General features: G+C 45.0%; 2 pseudogenes; both read left to right on the plus strand.

The window, feature by feature from the left end:
• Positions 1-10,213: 10,213 nt before the first annotated feature.
• On the plus strand, positions 10,214-17,002 carry LOC119619710 (signal peptidase complex subunit 3-like; annotated as a pseudogene).
• Positions 17,003-17,638: 636 nt separating this feature from the next.
• Positions 17,639-18,535, plus strand: LOC119619711 (isopentenyl-diphosphate Delta-isomerase 1-like; annotated as a pseudogene).
• The last annotated feature ends 7,501 nt before the right edge of the window (positions 18,536-26,036 follow it).

Consider the following 26,036-nt stretch of genomic DNA (forward strand, 5'->3'; position numbering starts at 1 on the left):
TGCAACCTGGGTGACAGAGTGAGACCCTGTCTCAAAAACACAAAAAACCTTCTAATGAATTAGTGCTGTGCAGGATGTCATTACATAAGGATATGCAAGACTGGGCATAGTGGCTCCTACCTAAAATCCCAGCACTGTGAGAGGCCAAGGCAGAAGGATCACTTGAGCCCAGGAGTTCAAGACCAGCCTGGGCAACACAGTGGGAGACCCCATCTCTACAAAACAAAACAAAAAAAAGTTAAAACATCATCCAGGTGTGGTGGTGAGCACCTGTAGTCCAAGCTGCTCAAAAGGCTGAGATGGTTCTTGCAACCAGGAAGTCAAGGCAAAAGGAGCTATGATCATCCCACTACATCACTGCACTTCAGCCTGGGCGACAGAGTGAGAACTTGTCTCCTAAAATATATATTTGTATATAATTACTCTTCTAGTTAGAAAATTGGCTAAAAAAATTAAAAGCATTTGTCTCCTGAAAAAATGCAACATGTAATCTAACAATATAACTTTCAGATGCCTTCTACTGTCTATGACTACCCCTAGGATGGATCTTAAACTATCAAAAGCAGTCAGTATGTTTACTTCTTGTTTCCCTGGTTCAGATGATGAGGTCTTTTTTTTTTTTTTAAGATGGAGTCTTGCTCTGTCCCCCAGGCTGGAGTGCAGTGGCATGATCTCGGCTCACTGCAAGCTCTGCCTCCTGGGTTCATGCCATTCTCCTGCCTCAGCCTCCCGAGTAGCTGGGACTACAGGCGCCCGCCACCATGCCCGGGTAATTTTTTTGTGTTTTTTAGTAGAGATGGGGTTTCACCATGTTAGCCAGGATGGTCTCGATCTCCTGACCTCGTGATCCGCCCGCCTCAGCCTCCCAAAGTGCTGGGATTACAGGCGTGAGTCACTGCGCCTGGCCAAGAGATGATGAGGTCTTGACAGGCAGGACCTGTGTCCTGTTTATCTTTGGATGCTTTTGGCTTCCTTGCATAGCTGAGTTTGCACACTGCATGAGGATGCCTAGTCAAAGGAGCGAATGAGGGTTGAAATCCAGCCTTTTCTTCCCTAGTCAGGCCCCATGCCTTGGGGTTGTGTTTGCCTGGAGGCAGTATACTTTTTCTATTTTATTTGACCTATATAACTTCTTCTAATTTCCTAACAGTGTCCTTTGATTTCTCATCTCCCAAACATTGTAGAAGCCCAAAAATTACTGAAAAAGGAAAGGATTCAATGAAAAAATGAATGAAGCATACTTTACTTTTGATAAAAATGCATGAGAGAGGCAGACACTATTTTTCATCAGTCCCAGCAATCATTTCTCTCCTTTCTGGCCCCATTTCTTTCCTGATATTTACTCCTCACCCCTCTCAACTCAGTAAATCCTGAGGAATCTAAGCCAATGACTCTCAACCTTGGCTATACATTAGAATCACCTGGGGAGATTTTTAAAACCCCCTCTATCCAGGCACATCCCAAACCAATTGTATTAGTCCATTTTCACGCTGCTGATAAAGACATACCCAAGACCAGGCAATTTGCAAAAGAAAGAGTTTCAATTGGACTTACAGTTCCATGTGGTTGGGGAAGGCAAGGAGGAGCAAGTCATGTCTTATATGTATGGTAGCAGGCCGAGAGAGCTTCTGCAGGAAACTTCCCCCTTATAATAACCATCAGATCTCATGAGACTTACTATCAGCAGAGCAGCACAGGAAAGATTTGCCCCCATGATTCAATTACCTCCCACCAGGTTCCTCTCACAACATGTGGGAATTCATTATGAGATTTGGCGGGGGACACAGCCAAACCATATCATTCTGCCCTGGCCCCTCCCAAATCTCATCTCCTCACATTTCAAAATCAATCATGCCTTCCCAACAGTCCTCCAAAATCTTTTTTTTTTTTTTTGAGATGGAGTCTTGCACTGTCACCCAGGCTGGAGTGAATGGCCTGATCTCGGCTCACTGTAACATCCACCTTCTGGGTTCAAGCAATTCTTTTGCCTCGGCCTCCTGAATAGCTGGGATTATAGGTGCCCGACACCCCACCTGGCTAATTTTTGTATTTTTCATAGAGACAGGGATTCAGTATGTTGGCCAGGCTGGTCTCAAACTCCTGACCTCATGATCCACCCACCTCAGCCTCCCAAAGTGCTGGGATTACAGGCATGAGTCACTGCCCCCAGGGCAGTCAAATCTTAAAGCTCTAAAATGATCTCCTTTGACTCCAGGTCTCACATCCAGGTCACGCTGATGCAGGAGGTAGGTCCCCTTGGTCTTGGGCAGCTCTGCCCCTGTGGCTTTGCAGGGTATAGCCCCCCTCCTGGCTGCTTTCACATGCTGGTGTTGACCATCTGTGGCTTTTCCAAGCACATGGTGCAAGCCGTAGATACACCATTCTGTGGTCTGAAGAATGGTATCCGTCTTCTAACAGATCCACTAGGCAGTGCCCCAGTAGGCACTCTGTGTGGGGGCTCTGACCCCACATTTCCCTTTCACACTGCCCTAGCAGAGGTTCTTTCTCCATGAGCACCCTGACCCTGCAGCAAACTCCTGCCTGGGCATCCAGGCGTTTCCATATATCCTCTGAAATCTAGGTGGAGGTTCCCAAACCTCAGTTCTTGACTTATGTGCACCCACTGGCTCAACACCACATGGAAACTGCCAAAGCCTGGGGCTTCCACCCTCTGAAGCAACAGCCCAAGCTGTACCTTGGCCCCTTTTAGCCATGGCTAGAGCAGCTGGAATGCAGGACACCAAGTCCCTAGGCTGCACACAACATGGGGACCTTGGGCCCAACCCATGAAATCATTTTTTCCTCCTAGATCTCTGGGCCTGTGATGGGAGGGGCTGCTGTGAAGACCTCTGACATGCCTTGGGGCCATTTTCCCCATTGTCTTGCAGGTTAACATTCGGCTCCTCATTACTTTTGCAAATTTCTATAGCCAACTTGAATTTCTCCTCAGAAAATGGGATTTTCTTTTCTATCACATTGTCAGGCTGCAAATTTTCTGAACTTTTATGCTCTGCTTCCCCTATAAAACTGAATGCCTTTAACAGCACCCACATCACCTCTTGAATGCTTTGCTGCTTAGAATGCTTTCTTCCACCAGCTACCCTAAATCATCTCTCTCAAGTTCAAAGTCCCATGAATCTCTAGGGCAGGGGCAAAATGCTGCCAGCCTCTTTGCTAAAACATAACAAGAGTCAACTTTGTTCCAGTCCCCAGCAAATTCTTCATCTTCATCTGAGACCACCTCAGCCTAGATTTCATTGTCCTTATCATTATTGGTATTTTGGTCAAAGTCATTCAACAAGTCTAAACTAAAGAGAGTTCTAAACTTTCCCACATTTTCCTGTCTTCTGAGCCCTCCAACTGTTCCAGCCTCTGCCTGTTGCCCATTTCCAAAGTCACTTCCACATTTTCAGATATCTTTTCAGCAGCACCCCACTCTACAGGTGCCAATTTACTGTATTAATCCATGTTCATTCTGCTGATAAAGACATACTCAAGACTGGACAATTTACAAAAGAAAGAGTTTAATTGGACTTAGAGTTCCATGTGGCTGGGGAAGCCTCACAATCATGGTGGAAGGCAAGGAAGAGCAAGTCACATCTTACATGGATGGCAGTAAGCAAAGAGAGAGCTTGTGCAGAGAAACTCCCATCTTCAAAACCATCAGACCTCGTGAGACTTATTCACTATTACGAGAACAGCATGGGAAAGACCTGCCCCGATGATTCAGTTACCTCCCATTAAGCTCCTCCCACAACATGTGGGAATTCAAGATTTGAGTGGGGACACAGCCAGACCATATCCCAATGAAAATGGATGATGGGGGCATGGACACTCAGGCATCAGTCGTTTTTAAAACTACACAGATGATTCCACATACACCTGGCACTTGGTTGCTAACTTGATACCTCTGGTCTAAGTCAATCGTGGTTGTCCCATTGCCCGTACTAGTGCATGAGTTAAAAAAGCGAATGTGGCCAGGTGTGGTGGTTCATCATGCCTGTAATCCCAGCACTTTGGAAGGCTGTGGCAGGAGAATTACTTGAGCCCAGGCATTCAAAACAAGCCTGAGCAATCTAGTGAGACCTTGTCTCTACCAAAAAAAAAAAATTAAAAATTAGCCAAGCATGGTGGCATGTGCCTGTGACCCCAGCTACTCGGGAGGCTGAGGTGGGAGGATTGCTTGAGCCCAGGAGGTCTAGGCTCCAGTGAGTTGAGATGGTACAATAAGGGCATGCCGATGTCGGGATTCCTAGATGTGTCATAACCATTAGTGCCCTGAGAAGAGCTTTCCCAAGGACAAGCTGATGTGCTGGGGGAAGGGAGAGTAAGGAGAGAATACCCCTAGGTCCCTGGTAACCTCCCCAAACTGCACATCCACCAACCTGAAGATGTCCTCCTCCAGGATTCTCATTACCTGAAACCAAATCCATTCAAGTGAGGGGATTCTGTTATTTACAACAAAAGGTATAACTGATACAGTGAAGAATTCTCAATACGTAAAGGTCTTTAGAAAGACTTCCCAGCTGGGCTCAGTGGTTCATGCCTGTATGACTGCATGAACCCAGAAGTTCAAGACCAGCCTAGGCAACATGGCAAGACCCCATCTCTACAAAAAATTAAAAATTAGCCAGGCATAGTGCCATGCACCTGTGATCCCAGCACTTAGGGAGGCCAAGGCAGGTGGATCACTTGAGCCCAGGAGTTCAAGACCAGCCAGGGCAACATGATGAAACCCCAGCTCTACAAAAAATAGCAGGTGTGGTGGCAGTCACCTGTAGTCCCAGCTACTTGGAATGCTGAAGAGGGAGGATCACTTGAGCCCAGGAGGTTGAGGCTGCAGTGAGCCATGCTTGCGTCACTGCACTCCAGCCTGGGTGACAGAACAAGACCCTATCTCAAAAAAAAAAAAAAAAAAAAAAAAAAAAAAAAGCCGGGTATGGCGGCGTGAGCACTCTTGGAGGCCAAGGCAGGTGGATCACTTGAGGTCAGGAGTTCAAGACCAGCCTGGCCAACATGGTGAAACCCCGTCTCTACTAAAATTACAAAATGTAGCCAGACGTGGTAGCTTGCACCTATAATCCCAGCTATTCAAGAGGCTGAGGTACAAGAATCACTTGAGCCTGGGAGGCAGAGGTTGCAGTGAGCCGAGATCGCGCCACTGCACTCTAGCCTGGGCAATAAAGCGAGACTCCGTCTCAAAAAAAAAAAAAAAAAAAAAAGGGCTGGGCACCGTGGCTCACGCCTGTAATCCCAGCACTTTGGGAGGCCGAGGTGGGTGGATCACAAAGTCAGGAGATCAAGGCCACCCTGGCCAACATGGTGAAACCCATCTCTACTAAAAATACAAAAATTAGCTGGGCATGGTGGGGCATGCCTGTCATCCCAGCTACTTGGGAGGCTGAGGCAGGAGAATCACTTTAACCCAGGAGACGGAGGTTGCAGTGAGCCAAGATCATGCCACTGCACGCCAGCCTGGGTGACAGAGCAAGACTCTGTCTCAAAAAAAAAAAAAAAAATTCCCTACTGGAGGGAGACCTCAGTGAGTGTATATGTGTGTCAGTTTTATCCCTACAGGAACAGGAACAGGAATGTATGAGGAGCAAACGAAGCAAAACATGAGAGGAAGGGAGCGGTAGGGGATTAGAAAAACCAAGAGCTAAATATAGAGAAAAATTCATATAGCTTGAGAGGAAATTATGCTTTAGAAGTGGAATGAGAATGATACAGGAACAAATTAAGAAGAAGTCCTAAATAACTTTGAGAACTTAAGGACACTGATGGTTAATGGAGATGTAATATGGTTTCCTTAACACAGAGGCCCAGGGGAAGGATTAGAATTATAGAACTACGGTAGTAGGAAAAAGAGCAAGTTCCAGGACTAGGGGTGGGAGTCAGTGAATGCACAGATAGTTACTAAATACCTAGTCTGTGTTTGCTCATGCAGGTGACACAATAAATCTAAGAACACTTGCAACCAAAGTACAAGATTTGCTTTCAAAACAGAAAAAAAAAAAAAACCCGCAAACAAACAAACAAACAAAAACAACCGGAGAGCACTTATCCTGCAAACAAGATGCATGCAATAAATATTTCTTGAATCAACTAGGGACAGAGGATTTATCTGGGCTTAGGAAATACAATGAGACTTAAAAACAACATGGTGGGTGAATTCTTAATTGTAGATCCCTGGCAGCCGTGGCAGGCCAAATAATTCCTAGTAGTATGCTCGTGAGACATGTGTATTAGTGATGCAGTAGAATTTGATGTATGACTCATTGTTTTCTATTTCAAAAAATGCAAATTATTCCATTCAAACAGAAAAATGTATGAAAAAGCTCGAGAGTGACTAATACTATCCTTGTATCACTCATTTCAATGTTAGCGGCTTTTACATTTTTTAATTAATAAATGGGCACCATGTAGAAGCTTCGCTGAAAGAGAGAGCCTTTGTAAAGCTTGGTGTCCACGTTGTAGAGACAGTGGAGCCATGCCATGGTGAGGAACATGAGCCACCTGACTGCTGCTTGCTGGCTGTGTGACCCTGGAAAGCTGTTTCAACTCTTGGTACATTTGTAAAATGGAGATAATAAGGCTGGCCCTCTCAACAGGCTGTGAAGATAACTGAGAAACATGTAGGTAAAGTGTTAACTAGTGACTAGTGTGTGGTGGGTAGTCTGTAAATGTTAACTACTACTATTATCATCTTCATCCGTCTGGACTGCTATAACAGAATACCATGGACTTGGTAGCTGATAAACAACAGACATTTATTTCTCACAGTTGTGAAGCTGGGAAGACCAAGATCAAGATGCAGCGGGTTCAGTATCCAGTGAGCGCCTGTCTCCTGGTTCACAGACACCACCTTCTTGTTATGTCCTCAAATGGTGGAAGGGGATAGGGGTCTATCTCAATCTTAAGTCTCTCTCTCTCTCTCTCTCTCTTTTTTTTTTTTTTTTTTTTTTTCTTTTTTTGAGATAGGTTCTTGCTGTGTCACCCAGGCTGGAGTGCAGTGACATGAACATGGCTTAATGCAGCCTCCACCTCCTGGGCTCAAGTGATCTTCCCAGTTCAGCATCCCAAGTAGCTGGGACTACAGGTGCAAACCACTACCCCTGGCTAATTTTTGTAGAGACAAGATCTCACTTTGTTGCCGAGGCTGGTCTCAAACTCCTGGATGCAAGTGATCCTCTTGCCTCAGCCTCCTGCCTCCTAAAGTGCTGGGATTACAGGCATGAGCCATCACACCTGGCTAATCATTTTCCTGGCCCATCATTTTCCTATATCAATGAACAGAGGACCGTTCTGCTTACCTCTAATTTGAAATGCAAGTGTATCTGCCTTGGGTACAGCGAATAATGGATGTGGTCAGTATTTACCCAAGGATGAATGTGACTGCCCAAAAGCAAAATAGAGATCTGATGCATTTTAGAAAAGGTGATCTCATAGAAAACAAAGTAGCATTTACTTGAAATGTCTTTCTTGGCCTATTCAGTAATTATGTGTTTAGAAAAGAAAAGTAGTAAAGAGTGATAGAAAGGAAGACCAACATCAACAGGGCATGTTAGTAGATGAAATGTTTAAAAATGTAATTATTGAGGGAGACTTCTGTTTCCAGCCCTGACAGAGTAACAAGTACCATACATGCCCTCCTGCTATAAGGAAACTGGGCAAAATATACGAAACAAATGTTCATACACATACTACAGGCAATTCAAGACTGTGAGAAGGAAAAGAAATGGAATGAGTCCAAAAATGACCTAGGCTGTCTGCCTGGAGATACTTCCCAGACTGCTGTGGTGCAAGAAGAGGGAACCTAAACAGAATATGGTCATTTCACCAAGTTGAAGGACAGAGATTGGTTTCAGGAGGCTAAGGTGGCTGGAATTTGCAAGGCAAAGTAACACAGAGAAAAAAGTCCAGAGAAAGAGCCTAGGAAATCTGCATAACAGTGCCCTGGAATCTTGTGCTAAATATTAAACTGTATCTCTAACAGGAAACTCCGCAAAGCCAAGCAAAAAATCACCATGGGGAAATGTAAGTTGGACAGTTCCCAGAGCCCACACACTACTGGGGTATGTTTGAGTTCCGACTCTGAGTGAAGAGACCTGATTAAACACTCAGGATATGTGGTAAAGATCTGTGAAGTGTTACACCTTAGGAGTAGAACTAAAATAGACCTGGAACAGCAATTCTCAACCAGGGGTGAGTTTACTCCCCAGAGGATATTTTGCTATATCTGGAGACAATTTATATTGTCATGACTGGGAAGATGCTACCATTGTCTAGAAGGTAGAGGCCAGGTGTCTTAGTCCATTTGTGCGGCTATAACAAAGCACTGGGTGGTGTATAAATAACGGAAATTTGTTTCTCACAGTTTTGGAGGCCGGGAGGACCTAGATCAAAGCACTGGCAGATTTGGTGTCTGATGAGAGCCAGCTTCCTGGTTTAGAGAATGTGTCCTTGCTGCTTTCTCACATAGTGAAAGGGGACAAGGCAGCTCTCTGGGGCCTCTTTCATAAGGACACCAATCCCAAACGCCCCACCTCCTCTGATACTACTAGTCTTAGACTTCAAGATATTAATTTAGAAGAGACACAAACATTCAGACCATAGCACCAGGGATGCTGTTAAACATCCTATAGTGCACAGGAAAGGCCTCCACAACAAAGAAATGTCAACAGTGCCAAGAATTTGTCAATCCAAATGTCAAAAGTTGTGACCTGAGTCTGTGAGTGTGAAGAAAAAAAAAAGACAAATATCAAAACTACCAATGTTGTGGCCAGGCACAGTGGCTCACACCTGTAATCCCAGTGCTTTGGGAGGCCAAGGTGGGCAGAATGCTTGAAGTCAGGGGTTCGAGATCAGCCTGGCCAACAATGGTGAAACCCCATCTCTGCTAAAAATACAAAAATTAGCCAGGCGTGGTGGCATGCGCCTGTAATCCCAGCTACTGGGGAGGCTGAGGCAGGAGAATAGAATCACTTGAACCTGGGAGGCAGAGGTTGCGGTGAGTGCACCACTGCACTCCAGCCTGGACGACAGAGCAAGACTCCATCTCAAAAAAAAAAGAAAAGAAAGACCTTTTCAGATAAATAAAAGCTGTGAGGTCATTTCCAGAGAATTGCATTATAAGAAATATTTTTTTGACTGGGCACGGTGGCTCATGCATATAATCCCAGCACTTTGGGCTTTTTGTTGTTGTTGTTTTTAAAATATTTTTTATATTAATAGAGATGGGGTTTCGCCATGTTGGCCAGGCTGATCTTGAACTCCTGACCTCAAGTGATCTGCCCCCGTTGGCCTTCCAAAGTGTTGGGATTACAGGCATGAGCCACTGCGCCCAGCCAATCCCATCATTTTGGGAGACCGTAGGGAGAGGATTGCCTCAAGCCAGGAGTTCAAGACAAGCCTGGGCAACTAGCGAGACACAACCTCTATCAAAAATAGAGAAAAATTAGCTGGGTATGGTGGCACACACCTTTAGTTCCAGCTACTCAGGAGGCTCAAGATAGAGGGACTGCTTGAGCCCAGGAGTTTGGGGTTTCAGTGAGCCGTGATCGTGTCACTGCACTCCAGCCTGGGTGACAGATAGAAAAATGAGATCTACACAAATAAATAACCATATGTGGCCGGGCACAGTGGCTCACACCTGTAGTCCCAGAACTTTGGGAGGCCAAAGCGGGTGGATCACAAGGTCAGGAGATCGAGACCATCCTGGCTGACATGGTGAAATCCCGTCTCTACTAAAAATACAAAAAATTAGCCAGGCTTGGTGGCAGGTGCCTGTAGTCCCAGCTACTCGGGAGGCTGAGGCAGGAGAATGGCGTGAACCCAGGAGGCGGAGCTTGCAATGAGCCGAGATCATGCCACTGCACTCCAGCCTGGGCGACAGAGCGAGACTCCATCTTAAAAAAAAAAGAAATACAGAGATGTAAATACATGGTAAATATAAAATACTTTTTTCATTTTAAAAATTTTCTCTAAAAAGATAACCATTTAAAGCAAATATAAAAATATATTTTGAATTTTCTAATGGAAATGGAAATGAAATGTCTTAAAACAATAGTACAAAGGTTCCAAAGGGAAAATGGAGTTGAATTATTAAAAGGTTCTTACATGATATGTAAAGTAGCATAACAATATTTAAAGTTACGGGATACACTCCTGAAACAGGAGCCCAAGCATGCATGTGGACGCAGGGTCGTGGGAGATGAACGCGGTGGTGTCGCAGGTGAACTCTCTGCCACTTCTCAGCCTGATGGCGGCGCTCATATTTAGCTGCTTTCACCATCACCACCGCCTTCAAAGACGGAAGCATCCCGGATGTGGTGGCAATGACTCGCCGATCAAGCTGAAAAACTTAGATGACTTCAGCGGACCTAGAGAAAGAAGTGATTTGGGATTCGTTACAGTCGATGTAACTGCTGATTAACTCAGCTCATTTCCCAGTGGTGGCACCAGTCTCATAGTTAATTGTGAGAATATGTTTTATTGGAATGTTAAGCAGTTGTTTATTTATCAGCAGAATATTCAACAAAAAATAATCTACGATTAGAGACCTAATGGCAATATATTTGCAATAAAATTTGAGACCTGTGATTAAAATTATCATTATGAAGATATGTAATCAAAAGCTGTAAAGATTATTAATAATTTTTGTATTTTCTGAGATTATTTTAAAAACCATCTCAGTACAACTTTTTTTTCTTTTCATATTTTTTTTCTGTTTTTAAGAGATGTATCTCACTGTGTCACCCAGGCTGGGGCAATCACAGCTCACTACAGCCTCAATCTCCTTGCCTCAGGCATTTTTTTGTTTTTGTTTCAATATACGGCATGAGCTGTTTTAGTAATCTTAGTAAGCCATATATCTGCAATTAATTGTATCTCTGCCTATTGAGAATAATTTCCTTTGCTTTTGTGTTGTATGGGATTTATCAACCTAAGTACTTGAACTAGTCTTTTTAATTGTAAATTACATGCCAGGTGCGGTGGCTCATGCCTGTAATGCCAGCACTTTGGGAGGCTGAGGGGGGAGGATCACTTGAGCCCAGAAGTTCAAGGCCAGCCTGGGCAACACAGTGAGACCTTGTCTGTACAAAAAATTTAAAAAATTAGTCAGGTATGGTGACATACAGTTGTAGTCTCAGCTACTGGCAAGGCTGAGGTGGGAGAATTGATTGAGCCCAGGAGGTTGAGGCTGCAGTAAGCCATGATGGTGCCATTGTACTCCAACCTGGGTGACAGAGCAAGACCCTGTCTCAAAAAAAATTAAATTAAAAAAATTATAAATTATAATTGAGAATAAGTTTTGCCGGGCGCGGTGGCTCAAGCCTGTAATCCCAGCACTTTGGGAGGCCGAGACGGGCGGATCACGAGGTCAGGAGATCGAGACCATCCTGGCTAACACAGTGAAACCCCGTCTCTACTAAAAACACAAAAAACTAGCCGGGCGAGGTGGCGGGCGCCTGTAGTCCCTGCTACTCGGGAGGCTGAGGCAGGAGAATGGCGTAAACCCGGGAGGCGGAGCTTGCAGTGAGCTGAGATCCGGCCACTGCACTCCAGCCCGGGCGACAGAGCAAGACTCCGTCTCAAAAAAAAAAAAAAAAAAAAAGAGAATAAGTTTTATAATTAAAAGCTGTTAAACTTTATATTAAAAATCTATTAAAGATATCAGTTATAATTGAAAGCTAATTAATCTAGTCTGATTTAGAACTTTTGTTGCAAGTAGGGTAGAGGTGGAGATATTTATATAGAACGTTGCTCAAACAGGAATCTTCTTAGGTTCTATTTTAATGTTGATACTGAAGGTATAAAGTGATAGACTTAAAATATGAAAGTGAAATCCATGGGACTGAAATGTACCTATATGTTTTTTACCTGCGTTATCCTTATGTTGGTCATTAGTGTCACCTGGAAATTATTTGCAGTTAAAGGCTCTAAACCAAATTGGGCTTTAGGATGAAATTCTTCTGAGAGGTATTAATCTGAAGCTACTGTTGAAATATATGAAAACAAAATTTTTTTTTGACAATGGAAATGGTTGCAAGAGGAATGTCACTTTGACTCTATCTGGGAGCCCTGTACCAGTTGGTAGAATGCTACCTCAGGACAGGATGAGAACATGTATCCCATTTCCAGATACATATGAAATAACAAAGAAAATATTAAATTATTCTAAGTTTGAAGCAATGTATTTTTATTTATTATTATTATTTTTTTATTGAGATAGAATCTCCCTCTGTCACCCAGGCTGGAGTACAGTGCCCTCTCGGCTCTCTGCAGCCCCTACCTCCCAGGTTCAAGTGACTCTCCAGCCTCAGCCTCCCAAGTAGCTGGGTTTACAGGCACAGGCTACCACACTGGCTAACTTTTTTTTTTTTTTAATAGAATCTTGCTGGGTCACCCAGGCTGGGGTGCAGTGGCACAATCTCAGCTCACTGCAACCTCTGCCTCCCAGGCTTAATTGATTCTCGTGCCTCAGCCTCCCGAATAGCTGGGACTACAGGCATGCACCACCACACCCAGCTAATTTTTGTATTTTTAGTAGAGATGGGGTTTCCCCACGTTGGGCAGGCTGGTCTCAAACTCCTGGATTCAAATGACGCACCACCTTGGCCTCCCAAAGATTACAGTCATGAGCCACTGCACCTGGCAAAACAATATATTTTTATTCTTAATGAATTGTATCTCGTTGACCTTTTAAAAAAAAATGAGGCCGGGCACGGTGGCTCACGCCTGTAATCCCAGCTAAGGCAAGCATATCAGGAGGTCAAGAGATTGAGACCATCCTAACTAACATGGTGAAACCCATCTCTACTAAAAATACAAAAATCAGCAGGGTGTGGTGGCATATGCCTGTAATCCCAGCTACTCAGGAGGCTGAGGCAAGAGAATCGCTTGAACCCAGGAGGCAGAGGTTGCAGTGAGCCAAGATCACACCACTGCACTCCAGCCTGGGCGACAGAGGAAGACCCTGTCTGAAAAAAAAAAAAAAAAAGAGTGAGATCAAACTATATATATAGAAATCTAATTTGAATACAAAGACAATAGATTAAGAATAAATGGGCCAGGCAAGGTGTCTCACGCCTGTAATCCCAGCACTTTGGGAGGCTGAGGTGGGTGGATCACCAGAAGGCGGGAGTTCGAGACCAGCCTGACCAACATGGAGAAACCCCATCTCTACTAAAAATACAAAAGTAGCCGGACATGGTGGCGCATGCCTGTAATCCCAGCTACTTAGGATGCTTAGGCAGGAGAATCGCTTGAACCCGGGAGGCAGAGGTTGCGGTGAGCCAAGATGGCAAAATAGCACTCCAGCCTGGGCGACAAGAGCGAAACTGCCTCTCAAAAAAAAAAAAAAAAAAAAAAAAAAAAAATTAGCCAAGCATGGCAGCACATGCCGTAGTCCCAGCTACTCAGAAGGCTGAGGCAGGAGAACCACTTGAACCTGGAAGGCGGAGATTGCAGTGAGCCGACATCGCGCTGCTACACTCCAGCCTGGGCGACAGCGTGAGACTCCGTCTCAAAAAAAAAAAAAAAAAGCTAAAAACACATTTTTTTTTGAAGTGCAAATGTAACATTCACCAAGACAGTCCATGTCCTGGGCATGAAACAAATCTTACAATGAAAAAGACTGTCACAATACAGAGTTGTTTTGTTTTGCTGTTGGTTTTGGTTTTTGAGATGGAGTCTTGCCCTGTTGCCTAGGCTGGAATGCAGTGGCGCGATCTCAGCTCACTGCAACCTTCGCCTCCCAGATCGAGCGATTCTCCCGCCTCAGACTCCCAAGTACCTGGGACTACAGGCATGCACCACGAAGCCCGGCTAATTTCTTTGTATTTTTAGTAGAGAAGTTTCACCATTTTGGTCAGGCTGGTCTCAAACTCCTGACCTCAAATCCTCTGCCCGCCTCAGCCTCACAAAGTGCTGGGATTATAGGTGTGAGCCACTGCACCTGGCCCACAATATAGAATATTTTATTTGACCACAAAAGAATCTAGAAATCAGTATCAATGTGTGTGCCCTTCTGATAGGTGTATCATTTTAAAAAGTCAAAAATCTGACATTACCAACCCCTGAAGAGGAAAGACAGCGCCCAGAATTGATAGGGATGTCAAATGGCACAGCCACCTTGGAAATCCATTTGGCAGGTTCTTAAAAAGTTAAATATGTACCCACCATATGACCCAAACATTCCATTCCTAGGTACTTACCCAAGAGAATGAAATCCCATGAGCCCCAAAAGACTTGTACACAAATATTCATAGCAGCTATTATTAATAATAGTTATAGCTATTATTAATAATAGTTTTATTAATAATATTATATATTATAATATATAATGTATTATGCCTGTAATTCCAGCACTTTGGGAAGCTAAGGTGGGCTGATCACCTGAGGTCGGGAGTTCAAGACCAGCCTGGCCAACATGGTGAAACCCCATCTCTACTAAAAATACAAAAATTAGCTAGGCATGGTGGTGAGTGCCTGTAATCTTAGCAGTTTGGGAGGCGGAGGCAGGAGAATCCCTTGAACCCTGGAGGCAGAGGTTGAAGTGAGCCAAGGTCATGCCAATGCACTCCAGCCTGGGCGACAAGAACAAAACTCCATCTCAAAAAATATATATCCATCTATAGGCAAATAAGCAAATTGGTTTGTCCATACAAGGGAATACTATTCACCAATAAAAAGGAGCAAACTTCCGATAGACACAGCACACAACAACATGAATAGATCTTGAAAACTTCATTGCTGAGCTAAAGAATCCAGATCCAAAAAAGTGTGTGTGTATAATACATATATAGAGAGAGTAAGATTTTTTTATGTCAAGTCCTAGAACAGGAAAAACTACTATATAGTGGCAAAAAGCAGACCAGTGTTTGCCTAGTACTGGGAGGGGTGGGATTGACTACAAAGGAGTATGAGGGAAATTTTGTTGGTGGTAGAAATGTTATATATCTTCATTATGATGATACATACATAGATGTCAAAGTTCATCAAACCATACACTAAAAATAGGTACATTTTATTATATATAATTCTTATCTCAATAATAGTTAATTTTAAAAAGAAACAAATTGTCAAGATGTAATACACTAAAGATTTGTGCACTTTACTGAATGTATGTTTCCTTTTTTTTTTTTTTTTTTTTTTTTTTGAGATGGACTCTCACTCTGTCGCCCAGGCTGGAGTGCAGTGGCATGATCTCTGCTCACTGAAAGCTCCACCTCCTGGGTTCACGCCATTCTCCTACCTCAGCCTCCAGAGTAGCTGAGACTACAGGTGCCCGCCACCACGCCCTGCTAATTTTTTGTATTTTTTGTAGAGACGGGGTTTCACCGTGTTAGCCAGGGTGGTCTCGATCTCCTGACCTCGTGATCCGCCCATCTTGGCCTCCCGAAGTTCTGGGACTGCAGGCGTGAGCCACTGCGCCCAGCCTCAATTTTTAAAAATTAGGTTTTTTGTTTATTTGTTTTTGTTTTTTGTTTTTTTTTTTGAGACGGAATCTCACTCTGTCACCCAGGCTGGAGTGCAATGGCGGGGTCTCAGCTCACTGCAACCTCTGCTTTCCGGGTTCAAGTGATTCTCCTGCCTCAGCCTCCTGAGTAGCTGAAATTATAGGCGCCCACCACTACACCTGGCTAATTTTTGTATTTTTAGTAGAGACCAGGTTTCACCATGTTAGTCAGGCTGGTCTTGAACTGCTGACCTCAGGTGATCCACCCACCTTGGCCTCCCAAAATGCTTGGATTACAGGCGTGAGCCACTGCACCAGGCCTAAAGATTAGTTTTAGTGCAAACTATTTTTAGGTATAAAAAGATTATCCGGCCAGGCACAGTGGCTCACACCTGTAATCCCAGCACTTTGGGAGGACGAGGTGGGCAGATCACGAGATCAAGAGATCGAGACCATCCTGGCCAACATGGTCAAGCCCCGTGTCTACTGAAAATACAAAAATTAGCTGGGCGTGGTGGCACACACCTGTAGTCCCAGCTACTCGGGGGACTGAGGGAGGAAAATCGCTTGAACCCGGGAGGCGGAGGTTGCAGTGAGCCAAGATCGCATCACTGCACTCCAGCCTGGTGACAGAGCGAGACTCTGTCTTTAAAAAAAAAAGAATATTGCCACGGCCAGGCGAAGTGGCTCATGTCTGTAATCCCAGCACTTTTGGAGGCCGAGGTGGGCGGATCACCTGAGGTCAGGGGTTCTAAACCAGGCTGGCCAACATGGCAAAACCCTATCTCTACTAAAAATACAAAAATTAGCTGGGCATGGTGATGCCTGCCTGAATTCCCAGCTACTCAGAAGGCTGAGGCAGGAGAATCATTTGAACTCCGAGGCTGAGGTTGCAGTGAGCCAAGATTGTGCCACTGCCCTCCAGCCTGGGCGACAGAACAAAACTTAGTCTCAAAAAAAAAGAATATGCCTCCCCTGCTAGGTGCATGCCTGTAATCTGGGCTACTCAGGAGGCTGGTGTGGGTGGATCCCTTGAACCTAAGGAGTTTGAGACTAGCCTGGGGAACATAGCAAGATCCTGTCTCTAAAAAACTAACAATAATAATAATAATAAAGACAAACATTCATCCATGATCACACCCTCTAAAGAAGTTAAGCTGTTTTCATTTTTCTACTTTGCTTGCCATCATCTGCATATATGCATAGTTTAGTTTGATGTCAGCATAGAAATATAGGTTAGTGAGGCCTTGGGTTGCAAATAACCCCAGGGTGAGAGTACAGCCGGGCTTAAGGAAGGAGAGATGGAACCAGGGCAGAGAGCACTGCTGCAACTTTTCCCTCTTCGCTCTTGGAGGCTCCTGAGAGCTCACTACCTTTCCTTTGTGCACTGGCCTTTTCTGCTGCTTCTAGCCCTTGGTGAAAAGTATAGCCAAAGGAAAGGACAGGTTTGTGTGTTGTGGTATAGCCACTTGGAAAGTGATTAAATCCACTTTTCTGGATCCATTTCCCAGTCCCTATGGAACAGACTCCTTGATTTAGGTTCCTATCCTTGAATCAGCAAGTATGTCAAGGCATAGGAAAGAAGATCATTGGTAGGAGTTGCTTGTGAACCATTCTACTGCAGGCCTGAAGGAGACACATTTAAGCCCTGAGGAATGTGTTTGGTTCTTGCTGTCTGACTCAGCCGTAGCTGTAGCTCGAGCAAGGATACTGAGGACAGAACACACATATTTCAATCATGCCTGAAATAACTATTGACAATTTTGATGAACAAAATTTTCCAATTCTGGAAGTGATGTGTATATGTGTGTGTGTGTGTATATATATACCCATATATATATATGTGTGTGTGTGTGTGTGTATATACCCATATATATATATGTGTGTGTGTGTGTGTGTCTCACTCTGTTGCCCAGGCTGGAGTGCAGGGGCATGATCTCAGCTCACTGCAACCTCTGTCTCTCAAGTTCAAGCAATTCCTTCCTCAGCCTCCTGAGTAGCTGGGATTACAGGTGCATGCCACCACGGCCAGCTAATGTTTGTAATTTTTAGTAGAAATGGGGTTTCACCATGTTGGCCAGGCTGGTTTTGAACTCCTGACATCAAATGATCCACCCGCCTTGGCCTCCCAAAGTGCTGGGATTACAGGCATGAGACACTGTACCCGGCCTAGGGATGTATATTTTGAGTGATTCCAATGACAATACAACTGGACATGGAACCAAAACAAATTGTTTCATTCACCTGAATGAAAACATTGAAAAAGGACTATTGCATTGCACCTTAAGTGACTTTTTTTTTCATTTTTCTTTTCTTTTTCTTTTTTTTTTTTTTTTTTTTTTTTTGAGACAGGGTCTCACTCTGTCACTCAGGCTGGAATCCAGGGTCTCAATCACGGCTCACTGCAGCCTCAGCCTACCTGGGCTCAGGTGATCCTCCTACCTCAGCCTCTGGAGTAGCTGGGACCACAGGTGTGAATTCTATGTAGAGATGGGTTTTTGCCATATTCCCCAGACTGCTCTCAAACTCCTGGGCTCAAGCAATCTTCCCACCTAAGCCTCCCAAAATGCTGGCATTACCACTGTGAACCATCTCACACTGCCAGTGTCATCTTATTAAACACAGAAAATCAGCTACTACTAAAGCGAGATCATACACTAAAATGACCTTTCCAGGTTGTTTATCAATACTTGTAGTCATCCATCCAAGAGACCTTGAAAAAATGATGCAATCAGAGTAGAAAGGGCAGCACAGGGGCCTTTAAAAGCTGAATTAGGAATTCCAGTGGAACAAGTTTCCCCAGAAGATGTTAATTATTTAAGATAAATTCACAAGGCTCAATCTGATGATATTTGGGTGAACACAAAATTGATTACATTTTGTGAGGAAGAATGTGAGTTTGGATCCAGATCCTAGCGAGATTAAGAGCTATTGCTATCTCAATGATGAAATTAAAGTAACTACAAGGTTTAAAGTGATTGCACAGACTTTTCTCTTTAAGTGGTGGAATCACTTCATTTAAATCAGTTTGTTGAACATGGGAAAATATTTAGAACATTCAAGTGTGGCTGAATGATTTTACCAAATGCTAAAAAAACTTATCTATATTAAATTTAGGGTGATTTTTTTAAAACATCAAACAACAGACCTGACATCCTTTAAATCTTTTTTGAGACAAGGTCTTGCTCTGTCACCCAGGCTAGAGTGCAATGGCACGCCACCATGCCTAGCTAATTTTTTTATTTTTTGTAGAGATGGAGTCTTGCTATGTTGTCCAGGCTGGTCCCAAACTCCTGGGCTCAAGTGATCTTCCCACCTCACCCTCCCAAAGTGCTGAGATTACAGGCATGAGCCACTGCACCCAGTCCCTTTAGATCTTTGATGGTGCATCTTGATCTTCACCATCCTCACCCTATAATTTAATTATTTTTTTGAGATGGAGTCTCACTCTGTTGCCCAGGATCTCGGCTCACTGCAACCTCCGCCTCCTGGGTTCAAGTGATTATCCTGCCTCAGCCTCTCGAGTACCTGGGATTACAGGCACATACCACCACACCCAGCTAATTTTTGTATTTTTAGTAGAGACGGGGTTTTACCACATTGGCCAGGCTGGTCTCAAACTCCAGAGCTCAAGGGATCCACCCACCTCAGCCTCTGAAAGTGCTGAGATTACAGGTGTGAGCCACCGTGCCCAGCCTTTTTTTTTGGAACAGAGTCTTGCTCTGTCACCCAGGCTGGAGTGCAGTGGTGCAATCTCGACTCTGCAATCTCCACCTCCCGGGTTCACGCCATTCTGCTGCCTCAGCCTCCCCAGCACCTGGAACTACAGGCGCACGCTGCCACGCCCAGCTAATTTTTTTTAGCTTTAGTAGAGATGGGGTTTCACTGTGTTAGCCAAGATGGTCTCGATCTCCTGACCTTGTGATCTGCCTGCGTCGGCCTCCCAAAGTGCTGGGATTACAGGCGTGAGCCACTGTGCCCAGCCAAATTTTTTTTTTTTTTTTTTTTTTTTAAATATCTTGTGGGGAAAGCAGGGAGAAGTTTCTAGGACTTTTACCTACCTTTTTAACCTTCCCTCACTATAGTAGCCAAGGACCTAATGAGAGGGGTTATTCCAACTGTCAAGTTCTCCCATCAGGGACTGGGGCAATGACCATCAAGTGCGTCCACAGACCTATTAGACGTGCTGTAAGCTACACTGTAGTCAGGATTCTATTTAATACCTGCCTCCAACCTGAATTCCCCAACTCTAAAGACGGTTTATGATGACTTCCAGTGTAGACTATTAATGTCAACTTAGACCCTGTTTCTAATGGCCCTTGAAATATCAGGGTATCCCTCTTTCCTCAGTGTGCAGTCACTTAAATAAGTGGTCCCATTGGGGAATGGCTGGGAATTATTACAGTACTAAACATGTGCCATCACCCTTCCTCTTAGGGTCCTGGCCATGTGTTCAGTCAGTGAGTTCCAGATCTGAAAGTTGGTGCAGGTCTGAGAACTGGGCAAGGGATAGTGGCTTCTTGGGGTGATTGCTCTTGGCCTCCTGCCCCTCTAGTTTTGCCTTCTTTTGATTATAGATATTGAGTAGCACCCTTGTTGGCCATTTTGCCACTAGAGACACCATGTTCCATGAACCATTCCCATTTCCACATATCCCTGTGGATCAGCGTCCCTTGGCTGTTCTTCCAACCTTGCCAATTTTTATGGTCAATACGGCCCCCTGACTTCTGGTTAAGCATACCACCTGGTCTCTGTTACTCTCAGTGGGGACCCATTACCCAACCTGTGACTGCCTCTCCTATCACCCAGCATACAGAGTAGTCACCCCTGAATTTCTCTTCGATGCTGCTATCCTTCCCATCGGCACATTCCTGCTGGTCTTGGCAAATGATATATCCTCTGGGCCTCCCGGAGTCACATAATTCTCTTAGTGCGGCTTCTAACCCCATATAATATATCTAGTCCAGTCTGCCCATCTCCCTGAGCCTTTTTTTTTTTTTTTTTTTGAGACAGAGTCTCGCAGTGTCACCCAGGCTGGAGTGCGGTGGCGTGATCTCAGCTCACTGCAACCTCCGCCTCCCAGGTTCAAGCGATTCTCCTGCCTCAGGCTCCTGAGTAGCTGGGATTACAGGCACCCGCCACCATGCCCGGCTAAATTTTGGTATTTTTGGTAGAGACGGAGTTTTGCTAGGTTGGCCAAGCTGGTCTTAAACACCTGACCTCATGATCCACCCGCTTCAGCCTCCCAAAGTGCTAGGATTACAGGCATAAGGTACCGCCCCCAGCCCTCCCTGAGCCTTTTTATTCCTTCCTCTATCATCCGCCAGAGCAACTAAAGAATTTCCACTTCATTCTTTGTGGGCCATTGCTTTCTCCAGACTTCTCAGTTACACTCCAGCATCCCTTTAATGTCCTTGCCAGGCATTAAATCCTGTGTCCCAAGAAGAGGTCCTCAAGTCTATGAATTCTCAATCATCTAGTGTTTGTTTTTTGTTTTTTTGGTTTTTTTTTGGTTTTTTGTTTGTTTGTTCGTTTTTCAGACAGAGTCTCCCCCTGTCACCCAGGCTGTGTGCAGTTGCATGATCTCGGCTCACTGCAACCTCCCCCTTCCAGGTTCAAGTGATTCTTCTGCCTCAGCCTCAGTTTCCTAAGTAGCTGGGAGTACAGGTGTGCGCCACCATGTCCAGCTGATTTTCGTATTTATTATTAGAGATGGGTTTTACCATGTTGCCCAAGCTGATCTCGAACTCCTGACCTCAGGTGATCTGCCCGCCTCAGCCTCCCAAAGTGTTAGGACTACAGGCATGAGCCACCGCACCCAGTCACTCATCCAGTTTTATATTCTGGTCTTTCTAATTAACAACCCTGAAAATCTAATCCCAGGTATACTGTCCTGGTCCTGCCAATACATGCTAGGTAATTCTTGAAGCTCCACGAGGGTGTGATATCTCTTCTTCCTTATGAAGTCCAACGTAGTCTTTGCCAGGTTATGCTATAATAGAATTTAATCCTGCTTATCAGCCTGGAAGCCAAGAGAGGAGGCGGGGGAAGCTCCTGAGGGGAAAATGTATTGTTTTGTCAGATAGAGAACTCTGCAGGTCTTCCTGCATGCAGGGAGATTTTATTTTATTTTATTTTATTTTATTTTATTTTATTTTATTTTATTTATTTTTTGAGACGGAGTCTTGCTCTGTTGCCCAGGCTGGAGTGCAGTGGTGTGATCTCGGCTCCCTGCAAACTCCGCCTCCTGGTTTCACGCCATTCTCCTGCCTCAGCCTCCAGAGTAGCTGGGACTACAGGCGCCTGCCACCACGCCCAGCTAATTTTTTGTATTTTTAGTGGAGACGGGTTTCACCATGTTAGCCAGGATGGTCTTGATCTCCTGACCTTGTGATCCACTCGCCTTGGCCTCCCAAAGTGCTGGGAATACAGGCGTGAGCCACTGCGCATGGCCGGGGAGTGCTATCTTTTAATGGAGAAGGTTGGATACCTCTGTAACCTTTGAGTCTGCAGAGCCAAATCCTTTAGGGCACATCCCCGGATGTCTCCTTCCTAAGTGTCAGGTTCCCAAGTTTTCTCAACCAGGGCTCTGAGGTTGTGTAAACAACTTGTCTTGGCTAAGCATTTAGTTTTTATTCTTATTTACTTATTTTTTTGAGACAGAGTCTCACTCTGTTGCCCAGGCTGGAGTGCAGTGGTGTGATCTCAGCTCAGTGCAACTTCCGCCTCCCCGGTTTAAGTGATTATCGTGCCTCAGACTCCCGAGTAGCTAGGATTACAGGCGCGTGCCACCAGGCCCAGCTAATTTTTGTATTTTTTGTAGAGACTGGGTTTTACCATGTTGGCCAGGCTGGTCTTGAACTCCTGACCTCAAGTGATCTGCCTGCCTTGGTCTCCCAAAGTGCTGGGATTACAGGCATGAGCCACCGTGCCCAGCCTTGGCTGAGCATTTAAATGCCTCTGGAACTCAATGACTTTAACTATTAATGAGAGGGAGCAGGGACCACCCCTTTTTGAGGCCTTTAGGCACCTGAGCATGGAAATAAAGGAAAATCCTGAATTCCTTCAAGGGAAATTCCAGGCTCCTAGCTAGTCCTGAGAAGTAAATAAGCAACTTGATAAGAAGGTAATGGTAGTTTAAAACAGTAGTTAGAATCACAGGATGTTTGGTTCCCCTACAGAAACTAAAGATGACATCTTAACATACGTCTCTGAGTTATTTTTCAGGAACTCAAACCCCTACCAAATGGATCTGCTGGCATGTTAGACCTCAGAGAACAGGGAGCTGAGAACTGAACTCTGCCCACTATCTTTGTTCTCAATTTCTTCCTGAGGGGCCTGGAGGAGGTCACGCCCACAAGCCAGAGCTAACATTCTTTGCTGCTGACCCCGAATTTTTAAACAAAGCTTCTCTTCCTCAACCAATTTCAGATCAGAAAATCTTGAGTCTATCTGTGACCTGTAAGCCCCCACTTCAAGACATCCCACCCTTTTAGGCCGCCAAACCAGTGTATAATCTCCATGTATTGATTTATGACTTTGCCTGTAACTTCTGCTTTCCTAAAATCTACCTCTACCTTTAAAAATTCTTTCTTTCGAGCCAGGCACAGTGGCTCACGTCTGTAATCCCAGCACTTTGGGAGGCTGAGGCAGGAGGATTTCTTGAGGCCAGGTGTTCAAGACCAGCCTGGGCAAAATAGCAAGACCCCCCCCCCCCAGCCCCGCCCAAACACACATACCTGCCCCGGATCGCTACAAAAAAATTTAAAAACTAGCCAGGTATGGTGGCACATGCCTATAGCCCTAGCTGAAATGAGAGGATCGCTTGAGCCCAGGAGTCTGAGGTTGCAGTGAACTATGATTGCACCACCACACTCCAGCGTGGGTGACAGAGCAAGATCCTATCTCAAAGAACAAAACAAAACGTCCTTACTTTCAAGTCATCAGGGAGGTCAAGATTTAAGCAAGAGCTGCTTGATTCTCACTTGGCACTCTGCAAATAGACTCTCTCCTTTCTCCTGCTGCAAACCTCAGTGTGGTTGTTTTGGCCTTATTGCACCAGGCAAGCGGACCCCAATTCCGTTCAGTAACATTAAGACCTAGTTTGCTCCTCAGCTGTGTTCACTCTTGGTAAAGGCAATGATGACCTCTTTGTAAGCTACCAGTAAGGGCTCTGGCTCTCCACTTAGCTGGTATGTGTTTAACTCTCGCTTTTCATTATTCCTATACAGGGCATTAACAACCAGCCAACTCCACTGTCTTTTAAAGCAGTGTCTTTCCCCTGTCTTTCAATGCCCGAATCATCTCACCAGCAAAGGTGTTCCCCTCCGCTCGGATATTTTGGGCCACCTTGAATCAGGCATTATCCGTGCCCCACATTCCACTTGGGATGGGATACTCCTTGCCAGCCAGGTGAGAAATTAGTCAATCCTAAACTGTGTGCTTTTCCAGCCACTCTTGATACCCTGTTCCTGTTCAAGTTTTCTGAGAAGCAGAGGCTAGGACGCAATCAGATGTGCAGAAGATTGATTTATTTATTCAGGGAAATGCTTTTGAAGGATAAAGCAGAGAGACAGCAGGAGTATGCAGGGAGAGCCTCGGAACAGAGTGCAGCTCTGCGAAAATCTTGGCTAGGCCAATGGGGGACTGTGTCCATCATGCTCTGATTACCTTCCATGTTTGCTTGCTGAAAGGACTCACAGGACTCCAACAGTTTCTATACTCATACAGATCAGTTTTGCATTGTTTTGTTTTGTTTTTTGAGACAGAGTCTCGCTCTGTCACCCGGGCTGGAGTGCAGTGGCGGATCTCGGCTCACCACAACTCCACCTCCTTGGTTCAAGCAATTCTTCCACCTCAGCCTCTCGAGTAGCTGGGATTACAGGTGTGCACCACCATGCCCAGCTAATTTTTGTATTTTTATTAGAGACAGGGTTTCACCATGTTGGCTAGGCTGGTCTTGAACTCCAGACTTCACATGATCCACCTACCTCGGCCTCCCAAAGTGCTGGGATTACAGGCGTGAGCCACCCAACCCAGCCCTCACATATCAGTTTTTAACAGGTAAAGGATACAGTATGGTAACAGCAGGCAAAGTTATGCAAAGAAGGGGCTAGAGATCTCAGGCACAGGCTTCTTTGTCCTTCCTCTGCTGACTCCCACTGGATGTGCTACATGCTCAGGTCTTGAACCGTCATGTGTGTATATACCAGGAAGTCCAAAGTTCACTCATGGTGGGATCTCTTAGAGTGAACTGGTCACGTAGGCATGTTTTAGCTCCGTGACCAGCCTTAATATTGAAATCCTCCAGGCTCCATCAAAGAAACAATTATTAAACAATGCTGATAGGCCAGTATGTACTGTTCCCCAAACAATCCACAGACTGATGGTTACAGAACATCATTTGATATATTCCATAGTGTTGGCCAAGGGTCACCATCAGGCTCCAGGCAGCTCCACAGGTAAGCGTGCAGCCTATTCTGACCAGACCACACAGGAGTCCCCACAACCAAGACAGCCCATTAGAGGAGGCATGGATATGGCCTGGTTTGAGCAGCTCGGCCATGCACAGTTATTGGCTAGGAGCAGCCTGGGGAGAGCGTGGTGTTGATATGAATACTGTGGCAGAGCTTAGGGGCAGCAGTTGGAGGCTGGAGATCTCAGTGGCTGTAATGGTTAAGGTTAGGTGTCAACTGGACTGGATTAAGGAACACCTAGAGAGATGGTAAAACATTCCTTCTCGGTGTGTCTGTCTGGGTTTCCAGAGCAGACTGGCTTGTGAGTCAGTGGACTAAGAGGGGAAGATCTTCCCTCAGTGTGGCTGGGCACCATCCAGTTGGCTCGGGGCCAAGATAGAACGAAAAAAGGAGAGAAAAGGATTTCCTCTCTCTCCTGGAGCTGGGACATACTCTTCTCCTCCTGTCCTTGGATATCAGGACCCCAGGCTCTCCAGCCTTGAGACTCTAGGGCTTTCATGAGCACCACCTCACCAGGTTCTCAGGCTTTGGGGCTTGGGCTGAGAATTACACCATTGGCATCCCTCGTTTTAAGACTTTTTGATTTGGATTGAGCCGCAATATCAGCATCCCAGGGTCTCCAGCTTGCAGATGGCCTGTCATGGGACTTCTCAGCTTCCAGAATCATGTGAACCAATTCCCTAATAAATCCCTTCTCCTCTGTCTGTACATGTATCTATCTAGTATCTATCTATCTATCTATCTATCTATCTATCTATCTATCTATCTAATCATCCCCTGTTGGTTCTTTCTCTCTAGAGAACCCTAACAGTGGTGCACCTCCATAGGTATCAAAACGCACTTCAGGAAAGGTTTCAAAAGCCCTCTATATTTGTGAGGCCCCTGTTTATCTCTTGAGTCTTACCTTTTGCCACATCTAATTTTAAACTCTCCAACCATCCTCAACTACGTAAAGTTCCTGGGATAAAAGCTATGTTCTTTCTTTGCCCTGGGCCTTTACACATGACTTTCTGCCAATCATAGTACTTTCTTCTTCCACTTCCTCTCTCTAACTTCTACTCAGCCTTCAGGTCTCAATTCAAAGACTGGAAAACATT

The sequence above is a fragment of the Chlorocebus sabaeus genome, chromosome 25 (assembly GCF_047675955.1).
Source record: "Chlorocebus sabaeus isolate Y175 chromosome 25, mChlSab1.0.hap1, whole genome shotgun sequence".
Classification (NCBI taxonomy): Eukaryota; Metazoa; Chordata; class Mammalia; order Primates; family Cercopithecidae; genus Chlorocebus; species Chlorocebus sabaeus.